This window comes from Gorilla gorilla, chromosome 6 (genome assembly GCF_029281585.2).
Source record: "Gorilla gorilla gorilla isolate KB3781 chromosome 6, NHGRI_mGorGor1-v2.1_pri, whole genome shotgun sequence".
Taxonomy (NCBI): domain Eukaryota; kingdom Metazoa; phylum Chordata; class Mammalia; order Primates; family Hominidae; genus Gorilla; species Gorilla gorilla.
The window spans coordinates 140,187,588-140,209,175 of NC_073230.2; the positions used below are offsets into that span (position 1 = coordinate 140,187,588).

Sequence of the window (21,588 nt, forward strand, 5' to 3'; positions counted from 1 at the left end):
CACACCTGTAATCCCAGCACTTTGGGAGGCCGAGGCGGGCAGATTGCTTGAGCCCAGGAGTTCAAAACCAGCCTGGGCAACATGGCGAAATCCCACCCCCACTAAAAACACAAAAATAGCCAGGCATGGTGGCAGACCCCTGTAATCCCAGCTACTCGGGAGGGCTAAGGTGGGAGGATCGCTTCAGCCTGGGAAGCAGAGGTTGCAGTGGGCCAAGATTGCACCACTGCACTCCAGCCTTGGTGACAGAACAACACCGTCTCAAAAAAAAAAAAAAAAAAGAAAAGAAAAGAAAAGAAATTCAGTTCGTCAGTCACACTTAATGTGCTCAATAGGCACAAGTGGCTAGTGGCTACCACACTGGATAACACAAATTTATAAATCATTTCCATCCTCTCCAAAAGCTCTATGGGACAGTGCTGCTCTACAAATACCTCTGTAATACACAATCTGAAAATTACAGCAATGAAATGTGATGAAGCACCTGTGCTCTGTTATGGCACATCAAAGCATGTCCACTGGTAATGTACTAGTTCTTCCTTCCCAAGTAAATCGAAAAGTAAAAACAACCTTGGGCATCTCCTCCAGCATATATTAGTAACCAAGAAAATTCACACCGTCCAATCGGCCAGTGAAGGACGAAATTCGCAAACAAGTGAAAAACTGATATTTTGCCCCTTCCTACTTCTTTGATAATGTGTTACTATTATTGTGTATTTTCTGTGTAAGTTTTGTCTTGGGGTGCTTTCAGCTGTGTTTTTAGCCTGGTAGCAAGCAGCAGAGAAGGAGGTGAGGACAGTTCAGAATGAAGATGAGTGATTCAGGAAAACATCGACACAGATAATGCAACTTAAATGGAAGTAAATGTAATTGCGACCAGTGCAATAAACTTAAGTGCTCACTGTGTGCCAGGGATGTGCAGATAGACAAGTCACCATTCTCACCTTTGAGGAGCCCAATTTAGCAGTGGTGTCCAATATGTAACAAATACAATGAGATACGCTGTGATATAATGCAATAAGACAAGCATATATATAATGCAGAGATGACGCAGGGAGGGTATTTTTTAAATGGTTTCTGAGGAGAAATCAGGGATCATTTCCTGAAGGAGGTATCCAAGAAGCAGAAGAGCAAACTAAGCAAAGCCATGCGCAGGAATCCCAAGTGGTTTGGCAATGCTGGTGAAAAATGTGTTTCGTGGTAAGGAGGATGGGGGTGGACAATGGGAGGAGGGAGATGGGGCTAGAGAGCTATTTCCACACCAGACCACAGATACTCACGTTCCAGTCAGGTTTGCCTGAGTAGGTCTATAAGCCTTCCTCATCAAAACTGCAAGTAATATGAAAACCAATCCCTAAAGTGTGCTAAATAATATACCCATGCCTGCCATAGAGGTAACAATATTTGACAGCAATCAACAGGAATACAAAGTTATTTGTGACATGGTACCTCTTAATAATACATACTGGTCACAAATACACTGTAGCTAGTATCATTTGTTTTCAGGGAGAAACCTCTGTTTACTATGAGTTTTCTTTGGAATCTCTGTACAGAAAATACTAATGAAATGGACTAGTCCCACATCTAAACGTCCCACCAACAGTTTATCTGACCAGGAGACAAATGAAACAAATTAAGGGGAGAAAAGAGATGTAACAGCAAAGTTTCTGTACTCCAGACTAGTTGTTTTTTTTTTCTCCAAAATGCTAATGGCAGAACTTCTGCTACTCTGTACTGTACCGCACCTCTGGGTACATCCAGCTGTGACCACACCACAACTGTATCGCATCCAGCAACCTAAAGTACTCTTGTGGTTGCTCATGTAAATACTTGGAAAATATCTGCCTCTTCCGGACTCTCCCCTTCATATTATACAAATGCTCAAGTCTCAAAAACAAAACAAGAAACTTCCAGAGAACCTATTCACTTCAAATTACGGAGATCCCCTCTCTCCTTGATCCACAATAAACTTCTGGAAAAGGTCGCCTACAGGCCTTAAAGAATCACCAAATGATTTTCCTCCCCTATACAAGCAAAGCTTTTCAGACAAAAATCTTAACAGTAGAAATGTACCCACATAAACAAGCTGGCCCTCAGGCAAACATTACTACTATTCACACAAACATGGGGCCCTTAGGCAAAGGTACATTTTCCACGAGGCATATGTGACTGTTGAAAGTAGGGGTTTTGAACTCGACCTCCCTAGGTCCTAGTCACAGTAGTCCTCCCTGATTAACTCCGAGCTTCCACTCCTCCTCCAACTATAAAATAGGGGTAACAGTACTTCTACGAGTAGATCCATGTTTGGGGAGCCGCAGTATCTGACACATAGAGACCCCACTGAGTGACAGATGAATACGTGTTAGCTATTTTAGCTATTTTTACTATTTTGTCCCTAAATAGGTATGATTTCACAAGTAGCTATTCCATCAAGCTGGTTACTTCTATAAATTCTCACTGCACCAAAATCACTTATGGGGAAGAGGGGGTTAAAAATACACTGTCCAGGCCCTACGTGGATGTGGGTCCAATTGGTCTGGGATTGGGCTGGGCGTTAGAATCCTTCTTAAAGCACTCCAGTTGGTTATTACACGCAGCCGGCCTCCAGGAGCACACAGAAGTGTCTACCCGTCCAGCGGGATGTACACGCCACCTGTAAGGTCCGAGTTCTGAGCCGAGCAGTGCAGGCAGGCCCTCTCTCCTGGACTAGGCTCCCCGAAGCGCTGCGACAACAAACCTAGCACTGCTCGCCGAGAAGCGTCAAGCCCCTCAGCCAGCGCCGGGGCACCCGCGCGGCAGGGCTCCATCGGGGGCCACACGCCCCCTCGCGCGCCCTCCGCGGGCGCAGGCCCCCACCCCCGGCCCGTGTCACCGCGCCCTCGCCTCCCGCGCCCCGGCCCCCTCCCACCCACGGCACGTGACTCGACACGCGACAGCTGCACGCGGGCTCCATCAAAACAAAAACAGAGGAGGCCGGCCGGGCGGCGGCGGGCGCGCGCGGGGGCGGCGGAGAGCGGGCGCGCCCCCGCTGCCCGGCGCCGCGACCGCGCCTCCGCCGCCCCGGGCGCCGCCGGCCGCGCGCCCCGGCAGGCCAGGGGCGGGAGGGCAGAGGGCACCACCCTGTTTACCGCCCCGGCCCCGCCCCGCCAGCGCCCGCTCCCGGAAACGGTCTCCTGGGAGAGGGCCGGCGAGTGTGCACCCACCCGCGGCGGGGAACGCCGGCCCTGCGTGGGAGGCGCCCGGCTCCGGCGGCCCGCCGCCTCCGGCTGCTGCGTGTCACCCCCGTCACGACTCTGCTACGCACTTCGCCCCCAGCTTTCAGCTCCGGCGCTTCCGCAGACCCCTCACGTGGCTACCGCCTCCCTGCCACGGCACTCCCCGGCGACCGGGGCTGCGGCCCCTAGCGCTGCGAGGGATCCCGAGCCTGTGCCCACCCCACCTTGGACGTCACCCTCCTCGGACCACCCAACCCACACCTTCCGCCTAGGGCGGGGCGAGGGGAGGACGGCTACGAGCTGTCAGGAGCCTCCAGCTTTCCCCGTGACGAAGCTCACCCTCGCCCTGATGTCGCCACTCACCCAGCAGCGGGCTGCGAGCTGGAGCAGACGTTAACACCGAGGGAGGACTGAAGGGAACGTCTTGATTTTTCTCCTTAATTTGCCACAGACACAGGAAAAAAAAGCAAAACAAAAACAGCAGACGCAGCTCTACCTTTGCGCTGGCTTTAAAGCTTTTAAGCTCCCCATGTCATCCTACCCCATGCAACAGACTTACCGAATAGCAATGCCCACCCCACACACCTGCTAGGTAACTCGCCTTCTGGAAATCGGGGGCCCCACCCACCCCGCCTTCTGGAAACCTGCGCCTGGGGTGGGGTTGAAGAGACACTGTCTGGTATCCTAAAGTCAGAGGGCGTGAGGAGACCGGCGCCCTTCGCCCCACCCAGGCGCGCTGCACCCTCCGGTCCCCGTCTCTAGAGTGCACCAAGGCATCCTGCGTCCCTGCCGGAGAAAAGAGGGACGGGGCCAGAGGCCCGAGTTCCAGGGAGTTGCTGATTCCAGTGGAGAACCGAGACACCGCGTCCTTTCTAATTAATAAGCACGCCACCCCCTACCTCCAACCACCCCCCCCCCCCGCCCTTATTTCTTGTTGACAGCAAAGGTGGGGGACGTGGGAGAAAGGCAAGAGTTGTCTCTAGGTTCGGGATGTTGGGCTGCGCGGAGGGAAGAGGTGGGATCTCGAAATGGAAACAGTCCCCCCTTCCTCCCCCCTCCCCTCCTCCTCCTCCTCCTCCTCCTCTTCTTCTGTTTACCTCAAGTTTGAATTTTATCTGCGCAACATTAGCTGGAATGCGGACATTGAAAAAAAAAAAAAAAAACTCTCTCAGCCCGGCAGCAGCTCCGGAGGAGCCATGTGGCATCAAGCCACAGCAAAGGGGAAAAAGTGCTCTTAGCAACACAAACATGGCGAAATCGCTCTCACAAGCCGGGTTCCCGCGACAGCCCTACCTTCCCCCGCTCGCCTTCCGAACGTCCTGGCCAGGAACCGCAGACCCCTTCCGGGGGACGGCGAGGGGGCCCCGGGCTGAGCGAGGGTGGGCGCACGGGGCGTGCTAAGGGGAAATTGACTAGCCAGCCGATCAGCCCCGCCGGGAGCGGAGGGGACGCCTTCTTCACGCCCTGAGATCGCAAAGGAGAGCAAAATTCCCATCCCAAAGTCCTGCGGGACCGGCTTCCCCACCCGACGAACTTACCCCAGGGCTGAACGCACGCTGCTTTAGCTCCTTGCCTCGTTCCTTCCTCCCGGGCGCGACGCGAGGTGAAAATGATGCGCACGTAGATTTGTAGAGCGTATTCTTGAGAATTTCCCTGGGATGAATCGGGAGGAGCGGTGGAGACTCCGGAGACAGGTGCCGCGCTGGTCGGGGCTGCCGGCTAAAAGTTGTCCTCCGCGCGGTGGGCGGTGGGGTCCCCGGCCAGGGCCAAGGACCCCGGCTCCCTGCCCCCCGGCGTCGCCCACTTGTCACGCCAGGCTGCTGCGTGCACTCGGCTGCAGGGGAGGTGGCGTAGTTTCTCTTCCTCCCACCTCTTCTCACTCACTTGTTTTTGTAGCCGTGGGCTCCCCTAATGCTTTCCTCTCCACAATGTTGTTTCATTATATCATGTCCATCATGTGACACCAGAGAGGCCTCTCTATGGAAACTTAAAGGGGCTCCCACGTGACTGCAGCAGCAACAACAGCAGCAGGACTGGCGGCGGCGGCCGCAGCGGCGTCCGTACCTCCACCCACCGGGAGCCCCTCGAAGCATCCCGGAGGGGCTTCTGGCGCTGCAGGAGCCCAGATCGGGGAGCCACAGCATCCGGGAGCCGTGGTGTCTGTGCGTGCGTGGAGCCTGTGCTCATGACATAGGAAGCCGAACAGAAGGAGCGTCCTCAAATCCTTTCCTACAGTCACCAAACCCACGCTCTGTTAAAATGACATTTCGTGGCTCCTACTTTGTTTCCCCGGAGAGCAATGAGTTTTCTATCAGGCCTGATTCAGTTTGACAAAAGTCAAAAAGAAAAACTGGATTTGTCCCTCTGCGAGTTCAGTCAGATCGCTGGGAAAACAGAAATGACAAAACAATAATAACAGAAATAGAACCAGGCATTTGATACATAATTACCATCACCACGGCTTTCAAGCTTTCTGGAATTACGTTCCTCCAGTAACTGTTGATGATGCTTGCAGGAGGCAAAATGCAATGCAGTTTTTCTCTTCCGCAGCTATATTAGGGCTTTGTTGCTGACAACAGTGAAAACTTGTTTGTGTCAGGAAGTGAGGTACGGAGATATGACCTGGAAGGTACAGACAAAACCAAAGTGGCAGTTTTTGCATTACTTTTCTGACCACATTCTTTCAAATGGTGACAAGAAGGCGGTCTGCTGTAAAATTCGTGGGGTGTTTGATGGGAAACAAAATAATCAGAAAAACATAATTATCCCTAGCCATACCATACTTGCTAGACGCTAGAAAGTATACATATATGTAATCTCTGTATACATAGAGAAAGCAAAAAGCATGTGCACTTTAATATTTTTGAACCACTAATTTTGTCATCATTCGTACCATTAACAAACACTTGGAAAGACTTACTCAAGTCCAGGGATGTGTGGAGACTCACAATGCTGAGTGCTGTGGGTATTACTGACTCACAGTCCCTTAAAGGGTTTGTACCATAAATCCCAAATTTCTGCCTTAAAGTTTTTACAGACATGGAGATTTTATCCTGTAAATCTAAGCCAGATAGCTATTTCTGGGTTTTTTAGTTCATGCTTTTCCATTTTATAAGGGAAACTGTGTGGATTGGCGGAATCAAGAAAAACTTCGCAAGAAACTGAAGAGTGGGATGGAAGATCTTTTCGTTTGGCCTTGCCTTGACTGTGTCTCTCTCCACCTCATCAGTTTACTTCATCAGCCATGATGAATGAGCTCCATTCCAACCCTTCTAATTCTATAATATCTCTCCCAAGTTCTACCTTCCTATCTCATGCCTAATTCTTTTCATCCCTTTCCTCCTACCTCCCTTGCCTCCCAACTCAGCCCCTTTTCTGCCTGGGGGCTCAGCTCGGGCCTCCCCAAAGACTGTACCCCCCACCCTCCCCTGCAGCTACCCCCACCCCCATGCCCTTCCCAGCTCGGCCTCTCTTCTTTGCAATTCTACCTCCTTACCTCTCTTTGACCTCTAATCACCTTCACAGTCTGGCCCTTGACTTCTGGGCCTCTTCTTACCTCTCTTTACCTGAAATGTCCTGGCCCTCACTGGGGTCTCCTCCACACCCTTCTCTCTGGTCCCATCCCTTCTGCTGCCAAGCCCCAGCGTTCCTCCGGCTCGGCCTGGTCAGCTTGAGCCTCATTTTGTTCGCGTGCCCCTGGGCTGGGAAAGGAGTGTGTGGTGCACAGTGGGGCCAAGGATCCCCTGGGGCCGTGGCCTCTGCCTCGCCCCCTCCGCCCCTCCCGAGTCCCGGTTGCGGCGCTTCCTGGGCGGATGGCTTGGAATTGCTGCAGCAGCTGCGGTTCTGCTGTGTCATGCAAGAAGGAGGCGGCGGCGGCGGCGGCGGCGGCGGCGGCGGCCGGAGCTGGAGGGGGAGGAGGGGAGGAACCTGATCCTCCGGTAGCGAAGGGCTAGAGGCAAACACCGAGCTCCTCCAGAGCCGCCCGGGAGCAGGGAGGGCTCCGCTAGCCCGGGGGGCCCTCCCCGCGGGGCAGATGGTAAGTGGGGCGGTGCAGGTGGTCGCCTTGGGAAGGGAGCGCGCAGGGGGGTAAGGTGGGGCGGCGGGAAGTGCTAGAAGTCACCCCAGCCAAACTGAAGGAGCCCAGTTTCCAGCTGAGAGGGACCCAGGCCGTAATAAGGATGTCCAGCCAAACGCAGCAATAATTACTATTGGAGTGACGCCCCGAAGTTGACCCAAGCTACACAGAGGGTGGAGTGGTGCATCCTGAACCCAGGACAGAGCTGGAGGCAATGATTCAGGGTTTGAGAAGTATCAGCCCATCGGCCTGGCGCTTTAAGGTGCAGCTGAGTAGGAAAAGCCAACCCACATCATATTCCCAGAGCCTTGCTGCGCTTTCTGGGTTGTCTTGTTTAAAACTAGTGAAAGGGATGGGAAACTTGCCCAACCTCACTTTAGCCACGAAAATAATGCTCTTGGCCAGTGGCCTTGGACAAACAGCCTCTGGTGCAACAAAACAATGAATAGGAAGACGAACTTCATTCCCCTCACCATCCTCCTTCCCCAAGTTCCTTTGACCAGCGTACCTCATTCGGCTTAAAGGAGAAAGAAAACTATGTGTGACATTCCCTCCCAGCCTACCTGCAGCCAGCCTCCTCACCACACAAAGTGCCCATCCCGCTCCTCTCCTCATCTTCAGAGCCATGATTCCAAGAGACATTGCAATACTACTCACTTTAGGTGAGAAGACTGCCTGAAACTCTGAACAATTTCACCTCTCTTGCCCTTTGCCACAGGGGATTCAGAAACCTACAACTGAGAGCAGGGAAATATACGGACAGGCTGGGCACGTAGGAACATTACTTCCTTCACTAGAGTGTAGTTCTCCAGACAACTTTTTAATTATGATTATTCCCTTCCATTGCACTCCTGGAAATTTCAAAGCACTTTCTAAAACATCATTTTTTTTTTATGTCAGTCATACATTTAGAGGTAAGGGGTTGATGGGATTAACTGAAAGGCTAATGACTGTCTCAAAAGCACATGCTGTTGCTAGGGAACCCAAGCTCCTGCTGCTCTCTAATCACCAGCGTGTTCCGTGGAAATCAAACTGCTCAGGGTGTTATTAAAATGAATGGCATCGGGTTAAAGGCGTTCTTGCTTATGTTGTAGCATCCTGGATTATTATCGATTGCCTCACACCCACATATCTTGTTTTCCTAATTTGATTTCTGTATTTGCGTCACTGCCAGGGACACTCAGACTAGACCAGTCAGTTCACTTCCTGTTTCTCAGAACTGGTTTATATTTGGTCTCGTAGCACTAGCTGGTAAAACATTATCAAACTGATCCTCTTGGAAAGAAATCTTTGCTTCCCATTGAAAACAAAATATTCCAATTAAATTGTAATTCCTGTGGAAAACGTCGTCATTTGAGGAGTAGACTGCCAGTTGCCATTTGAGAAACCATCCTTGAAATGTAAAGCCTAGGAAAAAAAAACATCATCTTGATTTCTTTTACCCAGAATCTTCATTCCTCAGCACTAGAACTAAGACAAACTCGAGTAAAGAGTAGATTTAAGTATACTTCTAAAATGAAACGCATAAATAAATAAATAAATACATGTTGAAGCTGGGGAAATCATTTAGACTAAATAAGGCATAAAATTGAATGGAATCCAGGCCCAGGAAGGACAAGTAAGTTTGGGTTAGCATTGTGGCATTCAGAGAACAGAGTGTGACTACAAGGCTACACTACAAATAGGAAACCCCATCACTTTGTATACTAATTATCTTTTTTACCAATTCCTCTATGTCCCTGGACAAGACAACCTTGTTTTGTTTTGTTTGTTTTCAGTTCCTTCCTCTTTATAACAAGGATATTGCAAAGGCAATATCAGAAAGATAAGCCCTGTGTAAATAGGTGGATTCTGATGTAGATAATTTGTTTAGATGGAAAATAAAGCCCTTTGAAAAAGATGTATAATGGCATCGATAGCCTGGATGACCTTGAGTGAGCCATTATAGGTCTTATGTCAGTTTCTTCGTGGAAGCTTAAATGAAAGTGCTGGACTAAAGGATTTCTAAGGTTCCTCCCATTTACAAACTTCTGTGATGAGATTGAACTCACTATCTAAAAATTTCAATTTTAGCTGGATTTTGCAATGTTAAATTTAAGCACTGAACCTTTAATATCTATCCATAGGAACCTTGAGGGAAATGATGGGAAATGATTTTCTATTGATGTATCCATTTTTAGTGTCTGTTGACAGAAAAATAAAATTTACCTTGCTCCCCATGTACTTAGTCTCTCCCTGCCTCAGTGGTATTATGGAAGCAACAGGATAAGAGTTACAAAAGGATATAAAAGTATAGAGAAAGTTCTTTCAGTCTACTTACTTATTTATTACGACAACGTGTCACTGTGTTACCCAGGCTGGCCTCCAACTCCTGGGCTCAAGCAAGCCTCCCACCTCAGCTTCCTGAGTAGCTGGGGCTACAGGTGCACTCAACCATGCCTAGCCTTTCAGTCATTTTAGATATAGGTAATCCTAAGTACTCTGATGATCAAAGTGGTGGAATGATGGAGGAAGGGGTGTACAAAAAAATAATCAACTGAATCCTCATGGAACTAATAATAATCTATTTGCCTGTGTTTTAATTAGTGCTAGGCAAAAATAGACCTAGCTCAGCTCTTGGAATTTTTCAGATTCACAGTATTGAGAAGTAGCATGAAGAAATGTGAGATTTGTGCCAGAGAGAAAAGACCTGACTTTGAAACCCAACTCTGCCACTTTATTCATTATTGAGTGCTTGCTGTGTGTCAGGTACTGTGCTGGGTGCTGGGAATACAAAGATGAATAAGACACAGTTTCTGCTCTGAAGGACATTATAGTATCATGAGAACAAAGAAGAATATACAGTTGATCACACAACAGTGAGATGATATCAACAGGGGAGCTCATAAGAATGGTGCCTAACCCTGACCACGCATAGGGTCTCTAACCACACAAGGTGAATCTTGAGATGCGTTCTGAAGGATAAGTAGAAGTAAGCCAGACAAGTGGGCAGGTTACAGGGAAAGATATTCCAAGCAAAGAAAGTACTATGTGTAAAGACCTTAGGGAAAAAGCTGTGCGCAGAGTTGAGGGTGAAGAACAGAGCCTGGCAAGTAGGTTCTAAATAAATACATTGTATAAATGCATGGCAGAAGTCCTGAAGGAGAAATCCAGAAAGATTAGCATGGTTGAGTATGTCATCCTAAAAAGTTTGAACTTATTCTAAGGCCAGTAGAGAACCACTGATGAATTTTAAGGGGCATAGTGAACTGATCAAATGTTCATTTTAGAAAGATCTCTCAGCTGGGTGCAGTGGCACACTACTGTAATCCCAGCAGTTTGGGAGGTTGAGGTGGGCAGATTGCTTGAGCTCAAGAGTTTGAGACCAGCCTGGGCAACATGGTGAAACTCTGTCTCTACAAAAATACAAAAAAAAAAAAAAAAAAATTAGCCAGGCCTGGTGGCACACACCTGTAGTCCCAGCTCCTCGGAGGATCACTTGAACCACAGAAGCAGAGGTTGCAATGAGCAGAGATCATGCCACTGTGCTCCGGCCTGGGGAAACCTACAATCATGGTGGAAGGCGAAGGGGAAGCAGGCACCTTCACAAGGCGGCAGGAGAGAGAGAGCTTGCGGGGGAAACTGACACTTTTAAAACCATCAGATCTCATGAGAACTCCCTCACTATCATGAGAACAGCATGGAGGGAACTGCCCCCATGATCCAGTCACCTCCCACCAGGTCCCTCCCTCAGCACGTGGGGCTAACAGTTTGAGATGGGACACAGAGCCAAACCATATCACATTATAAGAAAGAAAGAATGATGCATGTCTAAACTAAGGTAGCAAGAATGGACATGGAGAGAGGAAGCATTGAAAGGGTTTAAGATATATTGAGGACATAGAACCAACAGAATTTGATTATTGATGGTATCCTCCATCAATGCTATCCTTCCATTTTCATAAGTCATAAATCTGCTCCCATTATATCCTGCAGATATATCCTGAGGTCCAAGATAAGGACCTCAGGAGGAAAAGCAGGTTGTGGAGTGAAGGTAATTAGTTTAGTTTTCAACATGTTGAGTTGAAGTGTCCATAGAATATCAAAGTGAAGCTGTCTACTACATAATTGAACAGGGAAGTCTAGAACTCAGGAGAGAGATCTATGCTGGAGTCATCAGAATAAGGAATAGTTCATGGAAGTAGATGAAATCCCCAAGAGAAGGCATAGAGAAAGGAAAGAAGAGGATCTACTTTGGAACCCTATGAAAACCCTGATATTTAAAAAGTGAGGAAAGAAAAAATACAGGGGAAAAATATCCCAAGAGGTAGGAGGACCAGGAACAAGTAGTTTCAGAGGAGCCAGGAGAGGAAACATCAGCAGTATTAAATGCCAGCTAGAAGTCAAGAAAAAGAGGATTGTGGCCAGCTGCAGTGGCTCACACCTGTAATCCCAGCACTTTGGAAGGCCGAGGTGAGCGAATCACCTGAGGTTAGGAGTTCAAGACCAGCCTGGCCAATATGGCAAAACCCCGTCTCTACTAAAATTAGCCGGGCGTAGTGGCACACACCTGTAGTCCCAGCTACTCAGGAGGCTGAGACACAAGAATCTCTTGAACCCAGGAGGCAGAGGTTGTGATGAGCTGAAATTGCACAACTGCACTCCAGCCTGGGCAACAGAGCAAGACTCTATCTCAAGAAAAAAAAAAAAAAAGCAAAGCAAAGAAAAAGAGGACTGAAGTTTTTGGATTTAGTAAGGAGGTCACTGTTGTGTTTGGCAAGAAGGAGTTTATTAGTAAAATGGGGATAGTAGCCAAACTGCAGTGAGTTGAAGACAGGATAAGAGTAGAGGATGCAGATAGATGAAGTTCTTTTATATAAGAAGGACTAAAGGGCAAGTAGGGAAGGAAAATAAAAGTATTGGAAAGAGAGTGGTGTAATCCATGGTCTGCAAGCTTAAGGCTGCACAAGGAAAGAAGGAAATACTACACTAATAGAATTCTTTATTCTCTCAGGCTTCAAATTAAATGGCATTACCATCCACCAATTGCTCAACACAAAAAGCATGTAGATATTCTTGATTCTTCTCTTTTCCTCCGTTTTCACAGTCCTCAGAATTCAGGTCAACTTTACCTCCAAAACATTTCCAAAATGTCTCTTTCGGTCTCCACTGCTACCACCCTAATACAAACCATCATCATCCCTCTTCTGTGCTCTTGTAATAGCTTTCTAAATGGTTTTCCTGCTTCTGCTCTTGTCCTCATTCGCCACAGCACAGCTAGAGTTTCATAAATCATAAGTCTTAAGACATAAATCAGATCATGTGATTTCTCATCTTAGAATCCCTCCATGTCTGCTGATGGCACTTGTGATAAAGTCCAGACTCCTCCTCCATGCAGGGCCCGTGGAGCCCTGTACGGCATCCCCGACCACCTCTTCAACCTCATCTCCCACCACTCTCCACCACTGCAGTGACACCAGCCTTATTTCTCTTCCTCAAACTTGTTGAATTTGCTCTTGTATTATAGGATTTACCCTATATACTTCCTTTTCCTGGAATACTCTTTTGGTCATTCTGATCTTTGCTTATATGTCACCTCCTCAAAGAAGCCCTCCCTGACCACTCCACCTGAAGTGTCCTTCTCTCTCCACGTTTCCAACCATCCTATATATTTTTTTTTCATAGTAATGGAACTTTATTTCTATTTGTTTTTATCACATATGGTTGAAAACTCCTCTAAAATGCAAACCTTGTGAAGATTACTGGCATATATCAGGCACTTAAAAAATATTAATTAGGGCCGGGCACGGTGGCTCACGCCTGTAACCCCAGCACTTTGGGATGCCGAGGCGGGCAGATCATGAGGTCAGGAGATCGAGACCATCCTGACTAACATGGTGAAACCCCGTCTCCACTAAAAAGACAAAAAATTAGTCGGGCATGGTGGTGGGACTATATAATGAATATATATATATATTCATTGGATGTTTGTAGTAGGAAAAGGAGAAGAGCAACCATTTATTAGAAATTAGAGACATCAAGAATCAGTCTCAGTGTAATTGGAATGGCTAGTGGTGATGATTACTAGGATTTTAAGATTTTGGAAGTGGAAGAGTTACCAGCTGTGTGATCCTGGACGTTTATATTCTCTGAGCGTCACTTTGTAGTTAACAATACTATATGCCTCACAAGGCTGTTAGGAAAATGAAACGAAATGGAATAGGTAAAGGCATAAGGCAGTCTCTTGAAATTATTTTCAGGAATTGAAGACTTCTGCAAATCAATTCACACATTCTACATATGCACTCTCTTGTAATGGAGTTAGCCCTTGATGATTACTTATTATTAGAATAAAAAAATTGACTAAATCATTACTTTGAAAAGATACTAGGATATCTGATAGAACATGGAAATTAAACTATTTAAGAAGAAATCAGAGTACTCCCACAAATCCATAAAAAAAAAAACCTTTAAAACTCTGGAAAATTGGGTAAAGGGTATGACAAACAGATTGTAGTCAAAGAAATACAAATGGATCTTAAAATATGTAATAATAAAAGGCATGTGCATCACAACTGCAGTGACATCTATTTTTTACTGTCACGTTGACAAAAATAAAAAAGTTTAATAACATACTTGGCTGGCCAGTCTGGGAAGCAGGCACTTTCTTATACTGTCAGTGGGAGTGAAAGTGGGTATCAAGTCTATGGAGGGCAATCTGGCAACATTTATCAAATTTTTAAATGTACAAAGCCTTTACCCTGGCAATTCTACTTTTGTATATTTATCCAATAGATATACTCACACAGGTATTGGAGGATGACTTTTCTAGGACCTTTTCTAGGACTGAAGCACAATTTATAGTAGTAGTTAAAGACTGAAAACAGCCATCAATAGAGAAGTGGTTAAATAAATTATGTGAAAGAGGCTGGGCGTTGTGGTTCAGGCCTGTAATCCCAGCACTTTGGGAGGCCAAGGCGGGCGGATCACGAGGTCAGAAGATCGAGACCATCCTGGCTAACACAGTGAAACCCCATCTCTACTAAAAATACAAAAAAACAAAAAACAAAAAAAAACTAGCCAGGTGTGGCGGTGGGCGCCTGTAGTCCCAGCTACTCGGGAGGCTGAGGCAAGAGAATGGCGTGAACCCAGGAGGCAGAGCTTGCAGTGAGCTGAGATCACGCCACTGCCCTCCGGCCTGGGAGACAGAGCAAGACTCCCTCTCAAAAAAAAAAAAAGAAAAAAGAAAAGAAAAGTTTTCTGCCAAATACCCTACATCATGTCTCTGAAGTTCAAAGTTTCATAGATCTTGAGAGCAGGGGCATAATGCCACCAATGTCTTTCCTAAAGCATAGCAAGAGTGACCTTTACTCCAGTTCCCAATAAGTTCCTCATCTCCATCTGAGACCACCTCAGCCAGGACTTCACTGTCCATGTCACTATCAGCATTTTGGTCACAACCATTCAACAAGTGTCTAGGAAGTTCCAAACTTTCCCTCATCTTCCTGTCTTCTTCTAAGCCCTCCAAAGTGTTCCAACCTCTGCCCCGTTACCCAGTTCCAAAGTTGTTTCCACATTTTTGTATATCTTTATAGCAATACCCCAATTCTGGTATCAATTTTCTGTATTAGTCTGTTCTCGCACTGTTATAAAGACATATGTGGGACTGGGTAATTTATAAAGAAAAGAGCTTTAATCGGCACATGGTTCTGTGGAGCTGTACAGGAAGCATAGCTGGAGAGATCTCAGGAAACTTACAATAATGGAGGAAGGCAAAGGGGAAGCAAACGCATCTTCACATGGCTGGCACAGAAAAGATAGGGTGAAGGGGGAAGTGCTACACACTTTCAAACAACAGATCTCGCAAGAACTCACTCACTATCACATGAACAGCAAGGGGGAAATCCGCCTCCATGATCCAGTCACCTCCTACCAGGTCCCTCCCCCAACATTGGGAATTACAATTCAACATGAGATTTGGGTGGGGATACAGAGCCAAACCATATCAGCTTCCCCAGACTCTCATCAGAAACAGATGCAGCACCACATTTGTACAGCCTGCAGAACCAAGAACCAACTAAATTCCTTTTCTTTAAAAATTACCCAGCCTCCATCCTGGTGAACACGGTGAAACCTCGTCTCTACTAAAAATACAAAAAATAAGCTGGGTGTGGTGGCGGGCGCCTGTAGTCCCAGCTACTCAGGAGGCTGAGGCCGGAGAATAGCATGAATCCCTGGGAGCGGAGCTTGCAGTGAGCCGAGATCGCGCCACTGCACTCCAGCCTGGGCGACAGAGCAAGACTCCGTCTCAAAAAAAAAAAAAAAAATTACCCAGCCTCAGATATGTCTTTATAGCAATGCAAGAATGGACTATCACACAGGGGAAGATCAAAAGTTCTAAGTGCAGATGTCCCCTGCAGAGTTGTAGATATGGGTGTGAGGTTCATAAGAGCTGCTGGAACTGGGTTTATAAATTTGAAAGAAGATTGCTTAGGAGGGTAGATAGAAAGACTCAAAGAAAAGTGGGTCCAGGTCTAAACCTTGATCATTTAAGACTGAAAAGAAGAGAAAGAGCTGGCACTGGAGACTGAGAATCAGAAACCAGGAGACTACGAGGCCAAGGAAACCAAGAGAAGAATCTGTTAAGGAGGATCAACTCTTTATTAAACACTGCCAAAAGGTCAAGAAAGATTATTTTGTTTCTCTCGTAAGCCTTAAGTTCCTTGAGAGTTAGTATGATTTTATTATTTATTTTTGTTTCCCTGGGGCTTGCCCTGTGACCCACACATAATAAATGATCAGTAAACTTTTGTTAGATTGAAGAAAGAGAGAAAGATGCATGGCAAGAAAGGCAGACATGCAGAAAGACAGTAGAATTTATGCTTGAGTCTCAAAAAATAAATAAGTAAAACAGATTCCCTTGAAGTTGACTGCAAACCCAGCTTGATCTTAGGAAATGTAAGGAGGTTCTTTCTGCTCCCTGCGTTTTACTCTTGAGCTAACACATTGATGGGGCTCCCACAGAACCATATTGTTGCCATGTAAGTACCTTCAGAAAACATTTTGAGAAGTGATATTCACCTGTGTCTGGTCAATCTGAGTCATTTTTATCTTTATTTAGGTCCTAGGTGATGACGAAAAGGGCAATTTGCTTTTCCTCGTCTATGACTCCACCACATCACCCTGAATGAGTTGTTGGAAACGGGGGCATCCATTTCTGTGCCACTACAGTTCTGTAATACACTGTAATCACTCATAACGCTGCCCAGCCCCAGTTTCCCATGAGAGAGAAAGGTGACTACTGGCAGGAAGAGACGTCTAACCTCTTAGAGAAACCACCAGCTTCTTAGTCTGTTGTTGTTTCTGCATTAAAGTGTTGCTGTGGGCCGGGTGCGGTGGCTCATGCCTGTAATCCCAGTACTTTGGGAGGCCGAGGCGGGCGGATCACGAGGTCGGGAGATGGAGACCATCCTGGCTAACACGGTGAAACCCCATCTCTACTAAAAATACAAAAAAAATTAGCCGGGTGTGGTGGCGGGCGCCTGTAGTCCCAGCTACTTGGGAGGCTGAGGCAGGAGAATGGCGTGAACCCGGGAGGCGGAGCTTGCAGTGAGCCGAGATAGCGCCACTGCAGTCCGGCCTGGGCGAAAGAGCGAGACTCCGTCTCAAAAAAAAAAAGTGTTGCTGCTATCAGGGCCGCTGTACAGAATATCAAAGAAGGACATGTTTGACTCTGTTCTAAGAACGTGGAGCTCTTCTACATAATAAAAGAGTGTCCTTGAATTAGAAATTTTAGGAAATACAGTAATAGATGTAGTTGAAACAATACTTAAAATTTATGCCATCCTGTATCATTTAGTTATACCAAAGATCAGCAAACTTTTTCTATTTCTATAAAGGGCCAGAAAGGAAATAATCTAGGCCTTCCTGGCCCTACAGTCTCTGTCTCAGCTACTCAATTCTGCCATTGTAGTGCAAAGCAGCCACAGACAAAATTTAAATGAATGAACCTGGCCATATTCCAATAAAATGAATTTGAATTTCAAATAATTTTTATGTGTCATAAAATATCATTCTTCTTTTCACGTTTTCCAATCATTTAAAAATGTGATGGCCTGGGAAATAGCAAGACCTTGTCTCTACAAAGTACAAATAAAAATAGCTGGGTGTGGTGGCCTGTGACGAGGCAGGTGGATCACAAGGTCAGAAGTTCAAGACCAACCTGGCCAACATGGTGAAACCCTGTCTCTAGTAAAAATACAAAAATTAGCCAGGCATGGTGGCGGGCACCTGTAATCCCAGCTACTTGGGAGGCTGAGGCAGGAGAATTGCTTGAACCCAGAAGGCAGAGGTTGCAGTGAGCCAAGATTGTGCCACTGCACTCCAGCCTGGGCAACAGAGCAAGACTCTGTCTCAAAAAAAAAAAAAAAAATCTACTTCTTACATAGTACAGTACTGGGTATTATGGAGTTGAAGATAAAAGAGGATAGATAATTGATAAGTAAGTAGGTAGGTAGACTGACAGACAAAAGATCTAGTGACTGATAAGTTCTGTGAGAATTGTTCAGGTGTATCACAGTATCAATGTATAAATGCAGTCTTTTAAAGCAACAATAGGCAGTCAGACAAAACTAAGTTTAAATCTGAGCTCTTTTGCATCCCAGCTGCATGACCTTGGGGTGATTACATACACCATATAAGCTTCAGTTTCCTCTTTTTGAAATGAGGATAATAACACCTACCTCTCAAGGAGGTTGTGAGAATTAAATAAGATCATGTATGTAAATCAGCAGGTGTAGTACCTGGGAAATGGTAGACAATGAGTAAATGGTAGCTGTTGTTGTAGTATTACAGCAATATGAAGGTAGGTAACTTATTCAAAAGAAGCACACAACCAAAGGCAAAGCAGAGTAACCTTGTAAGTCAAGAAGTCACAGACACATATAGAAACCCGCAAACCTGGGGGCTGAACACCTGGCCGAGAACATTTGGCTGAAAATAAAAGCAGAAGTGACATTGTCACAGGAGCATACAATAAGGCACCTGGCCAGTTGTCTTGCTTTTATCTTCCCTAGCAACCAGCTGCTGGGTTGTCTAAGGAGCCCTACTTATAGGTCCAACCCCCAGCCTCCCCAGTACTTAAACGCTGGCTCAGACTGGAGAAAGTCACCATTAGTATCGGCCCCACCATTGTGCTTCCTTTCAGTCAGGTCAGCCATGGGGCCTCAGACATCTGTAGCTCCCTCCTATTGTGCCTCCCCACCCCTCTGCCCAATATGGGTTTCCACCTTGCCCTCAACACCTCAGTCTCTGGTCCTCCTGCCTTGTATCCCAGTCTCCCTTTGGATGTGGGTCCCTGTCTTGAACCCCAGCCTACTTTACCATGATCCTGATGTCTTCTTTAGCTTAGTTCTGACCAGTCATCTTTGCAGAGGGCTGTATTCTGCTGCCTACACCCCTGCTGTGCTCTCCTCAAACCATGGGACATATGCGCCTTCCCCTTTACAGATAACCCATTGCTAGGGTAAGGCTAAACTGCCTGGTATTAACAGCTTCCTGAACTTTATGTGATTAAGAGACACAAGGTTTTGCAGAGGCCAGCTGCCCAAATCCAAGCTGGTTTCTGTATTCATAGCCCGTGCTCTAGGGAGCATCCCCCCACCCTGGTCTTGGCTCATACCCTCTCTCCACTGGCTGTATGCAGTCAACTACTCCTAGCATGCCTTGTGATCCTGTTATGGCAACATCAATAATGCTTTCCCAATACAAATGACAAAATTATTGGCACAGGGACACGATATAGGGGTAATGGAGAACTTCAGCTTATCTGATATCTACTGACAGTCTCATTCTGCTGAAAAGTGATCGTCAAATAAAGTTGGCATGACTTAAATTTAAACTAATTGCTTACTGAAGAAGTACTATTCTGTGCTTAATTCTAACCAGCTAAGAAAAATATGTTGGCAAAGTAGAAGTGACAAACAACTTAAAATAAGTGACCAGGGCAGCTTTGAATTTGTAATAGCCAAAGAAGGCAATTCTGCACCTGCTAACCTGACATGAACAAGAGGAGCAAGTTAAGAGAAAATATGGACACAAGACTCCCTCTGGCCAGGAACTAGGAAATAAAGGGCAAGAGGAGTAATATGATTGGAAGTGTACATTTTTACAAAATCAGTGGTTTAAATGAAGAAAAGATGAGCATCTAAAAAAAGATCAGGCTAGGCACTGTGGCTCACACCTGTAATCCCAACACTTTGAGAAGCCCAGGCAGGAAGATTCCTTGAGGTCAGGAGTTCGAGACCAGCCTGGGCAACAAAGTGAGGCTTCTGTCTCTGCAAAAAATAAAAAACAGCCTGGCACGGTGGCTCACGCCTGTAATCCCAGCACTTTGGGAGGCTGAGGCAGGAGGATCACGAGGTCAGGAGATCGAGACCATCCTGGCTAACACAGTGAAACCCCGTCTCTGTTGAAAATACAAAAAAAATTAGCCAGGCGTGGTGGTGGCCGCCTGTAGTCCCAGCTACTTGGGAGGCTGAGGCAGGAGAATGGCGTGAACCCAGGAGGCAGAGCTTGCAGTGAGCCGAGATCACGCCACTGCAGTCCGGCCTGGGCGACAGAGCGAGACTCCGTCTCAAGAAAAAAAAAAAAGATAAATATAAATAAATAAATAAATAATAAATAAATAAAAATCCAGAAGAAAAAAGATTAAAAAGATCAATCTGGTTGTTCTGGAAGTGTTCAATTAAGCTTGTACATTTGAAGGACATGTACAAAAGGCAGGAGAAGGGGTATATAACGAGGCTTCCTTCAAAAAGGAGGGCTCAGATCCGTGAGACCCATGAGAATAATGCCAGAAGGGCTAATGACCAGAGACAGCTGAGGTCTGGGAAAAGTATTGAAGACAATGAATTATGAACTTTTATTTTTGCTTATATTTATAGTAAAGAAGAATAAAGAAGGAAGGATAGTACCATTGAATGGGGCAGACTGTCATATGTGAGTAGTTAAGTGAAAAATAGAGTCATTTAACTATAGCATGTCCTAGATTCTAAGGTGCAGATATCCCCCCATGTTTTTAATATTTCTAAAATGAGAATGTAGGTACATTTAACACAGCGGTGTTTTTTGGGAGGGCTCTCAAAACAGCCATTAAATGGTGGTGCATCCTACCATATGTTTTTTTTTTTTTTTCCTGATGGAGTCTCACTCTGTCACCCAGGCTGGAGTGCAATGGCGTGATCTCAGCTCACTGCAACCTCTGCCTCCCGGGTTCAAGCAATTCTCCTGCCTCAGCCTCCCGAGTAGCTGGAGTTACAGGTGCGTGCCACTATGCCTGGCTAAATTTTGTATTTTTAGTAGAGATGGGGTTTCACCCTGTTGGGCAGGCTGGTCTTGAACTCCTGACCTCAGGTGATCCTCCTGCCTTGGCCTCCCAAAGTGCTGGGATTACAGGGGTGAGCCATCGCATCTGGCCCATATGTTGATCTTAGAATAGAAGAAATATGGCCGGGTGTGGTGGCTTACGCCTGTAATCTCAGCACTTTGGGGGGCTGAGGTGGGCAGTTCGCCTAAGGTTGGTAGTTTGAGACCAGCCTGACCAACATGGAAAAACTCCGTCTCTACTAAAAATACAAAATTAGCCAGGTGTGGTGGTGCATGCCTGTAATCCCAGCTACTCGGTAGGCTGAAGCAGGAGAATCACTTGAGCCTGGGAGGCGAAGGCTGCGGTGAGCCGAGATCATGCCATTGCACTCTAACCTGGGCGACAAGAGCAAAACTCCATCTCAAAAAAAAGAAAGAAAGAAAGAAAGAAAAGAATAGAAGAAAATGGAATTGTTTTTCACTTAGTTCTGCTGGTATCAACCACACTCAGCAGATGAAGGGTCTACTTGGGATCTTGGAAGTGGCAGTGTAGCCAGTGACCACTAACAGGTGGGAAAGAGTTAGAAAGGAGTTTGGAGGCCACACGCAGAGGCATATTATCTCATGGAGCACACAGAGGACAGTGGGCGAGTACGACTGAAGAACAGGAGTGCAGCAAATATTAGAGACAGGACAAGAAGGAAAAACTGATCAAAACCTCTGAGAAGGGGTAGAGAGAGCCTATTGCCGGCCCACAGAAGCCAAGTCACTGAACATGTGTGTCACAGAAGAGGATGGAATGGAGACAGGGGATATGTGTTGAAAAGATCAGGCATGGCCAAGATGCAAGAAGGAATAAAGGAACTGCTGTGAAGATACTCAGAACGGTGTCTAACATGCAGTCAGATGGGAATGGCTTGCCCTGGGCAGGACATTTTGAACTGTGCCTGGAGC

The 21,588-nt window shown here is 46.5% G+C and overlaps 1 protein-coding gene and 1 long non-coding RNA gene across 5 annotated transcripts in view; one reads left to right on the top strand and one right to left on the bottom strand.

Moving 5' to 3' along the window:
• LOC101134595 (uncharacterized) overlaps positions 1-7,043 on the bottom strand; it is a 228,163-nt gene extending 221,120 nt beyond the window's left edge. For 3 of the 4 annotated variants that reach the window (XR_008681281.2, XR_008681282.2, XR_008681283.2), the window contains exons 1-2: positions 6,772-7,043; positions 4,754-5,837 (exon numbers count right to left, since the gene is read on the bottom strand). This is a non-coding gene — a long non-coding RNA (uncharacterized lncRNA). Of the gene's footprint in view, positions 1-3,203; positions 3,526-4,753; positions 5,838-6,771 lie in introns of those variants that run through there. The other variant, XR_010134505.1, reaches the window with a different exon arrangement.
• A 5-nt stretch (positions 7,044-7,048) lies between these two features.
• Positions 7,049-21,588, top strand: part of MKLN1 (muskelin 1) — a 376,139-nt gene continuing 361,599 nt past the window's right edge. Inside the window, exon 1 of the mRNA XM_031012932.3 lies at positions 7,049-7,251. The gene's annotated coding sequence lies outside the window, so the exon portion shown is untranslated. The remainder of the gene's footprint in view (positions 7,252-21,588) is intronic.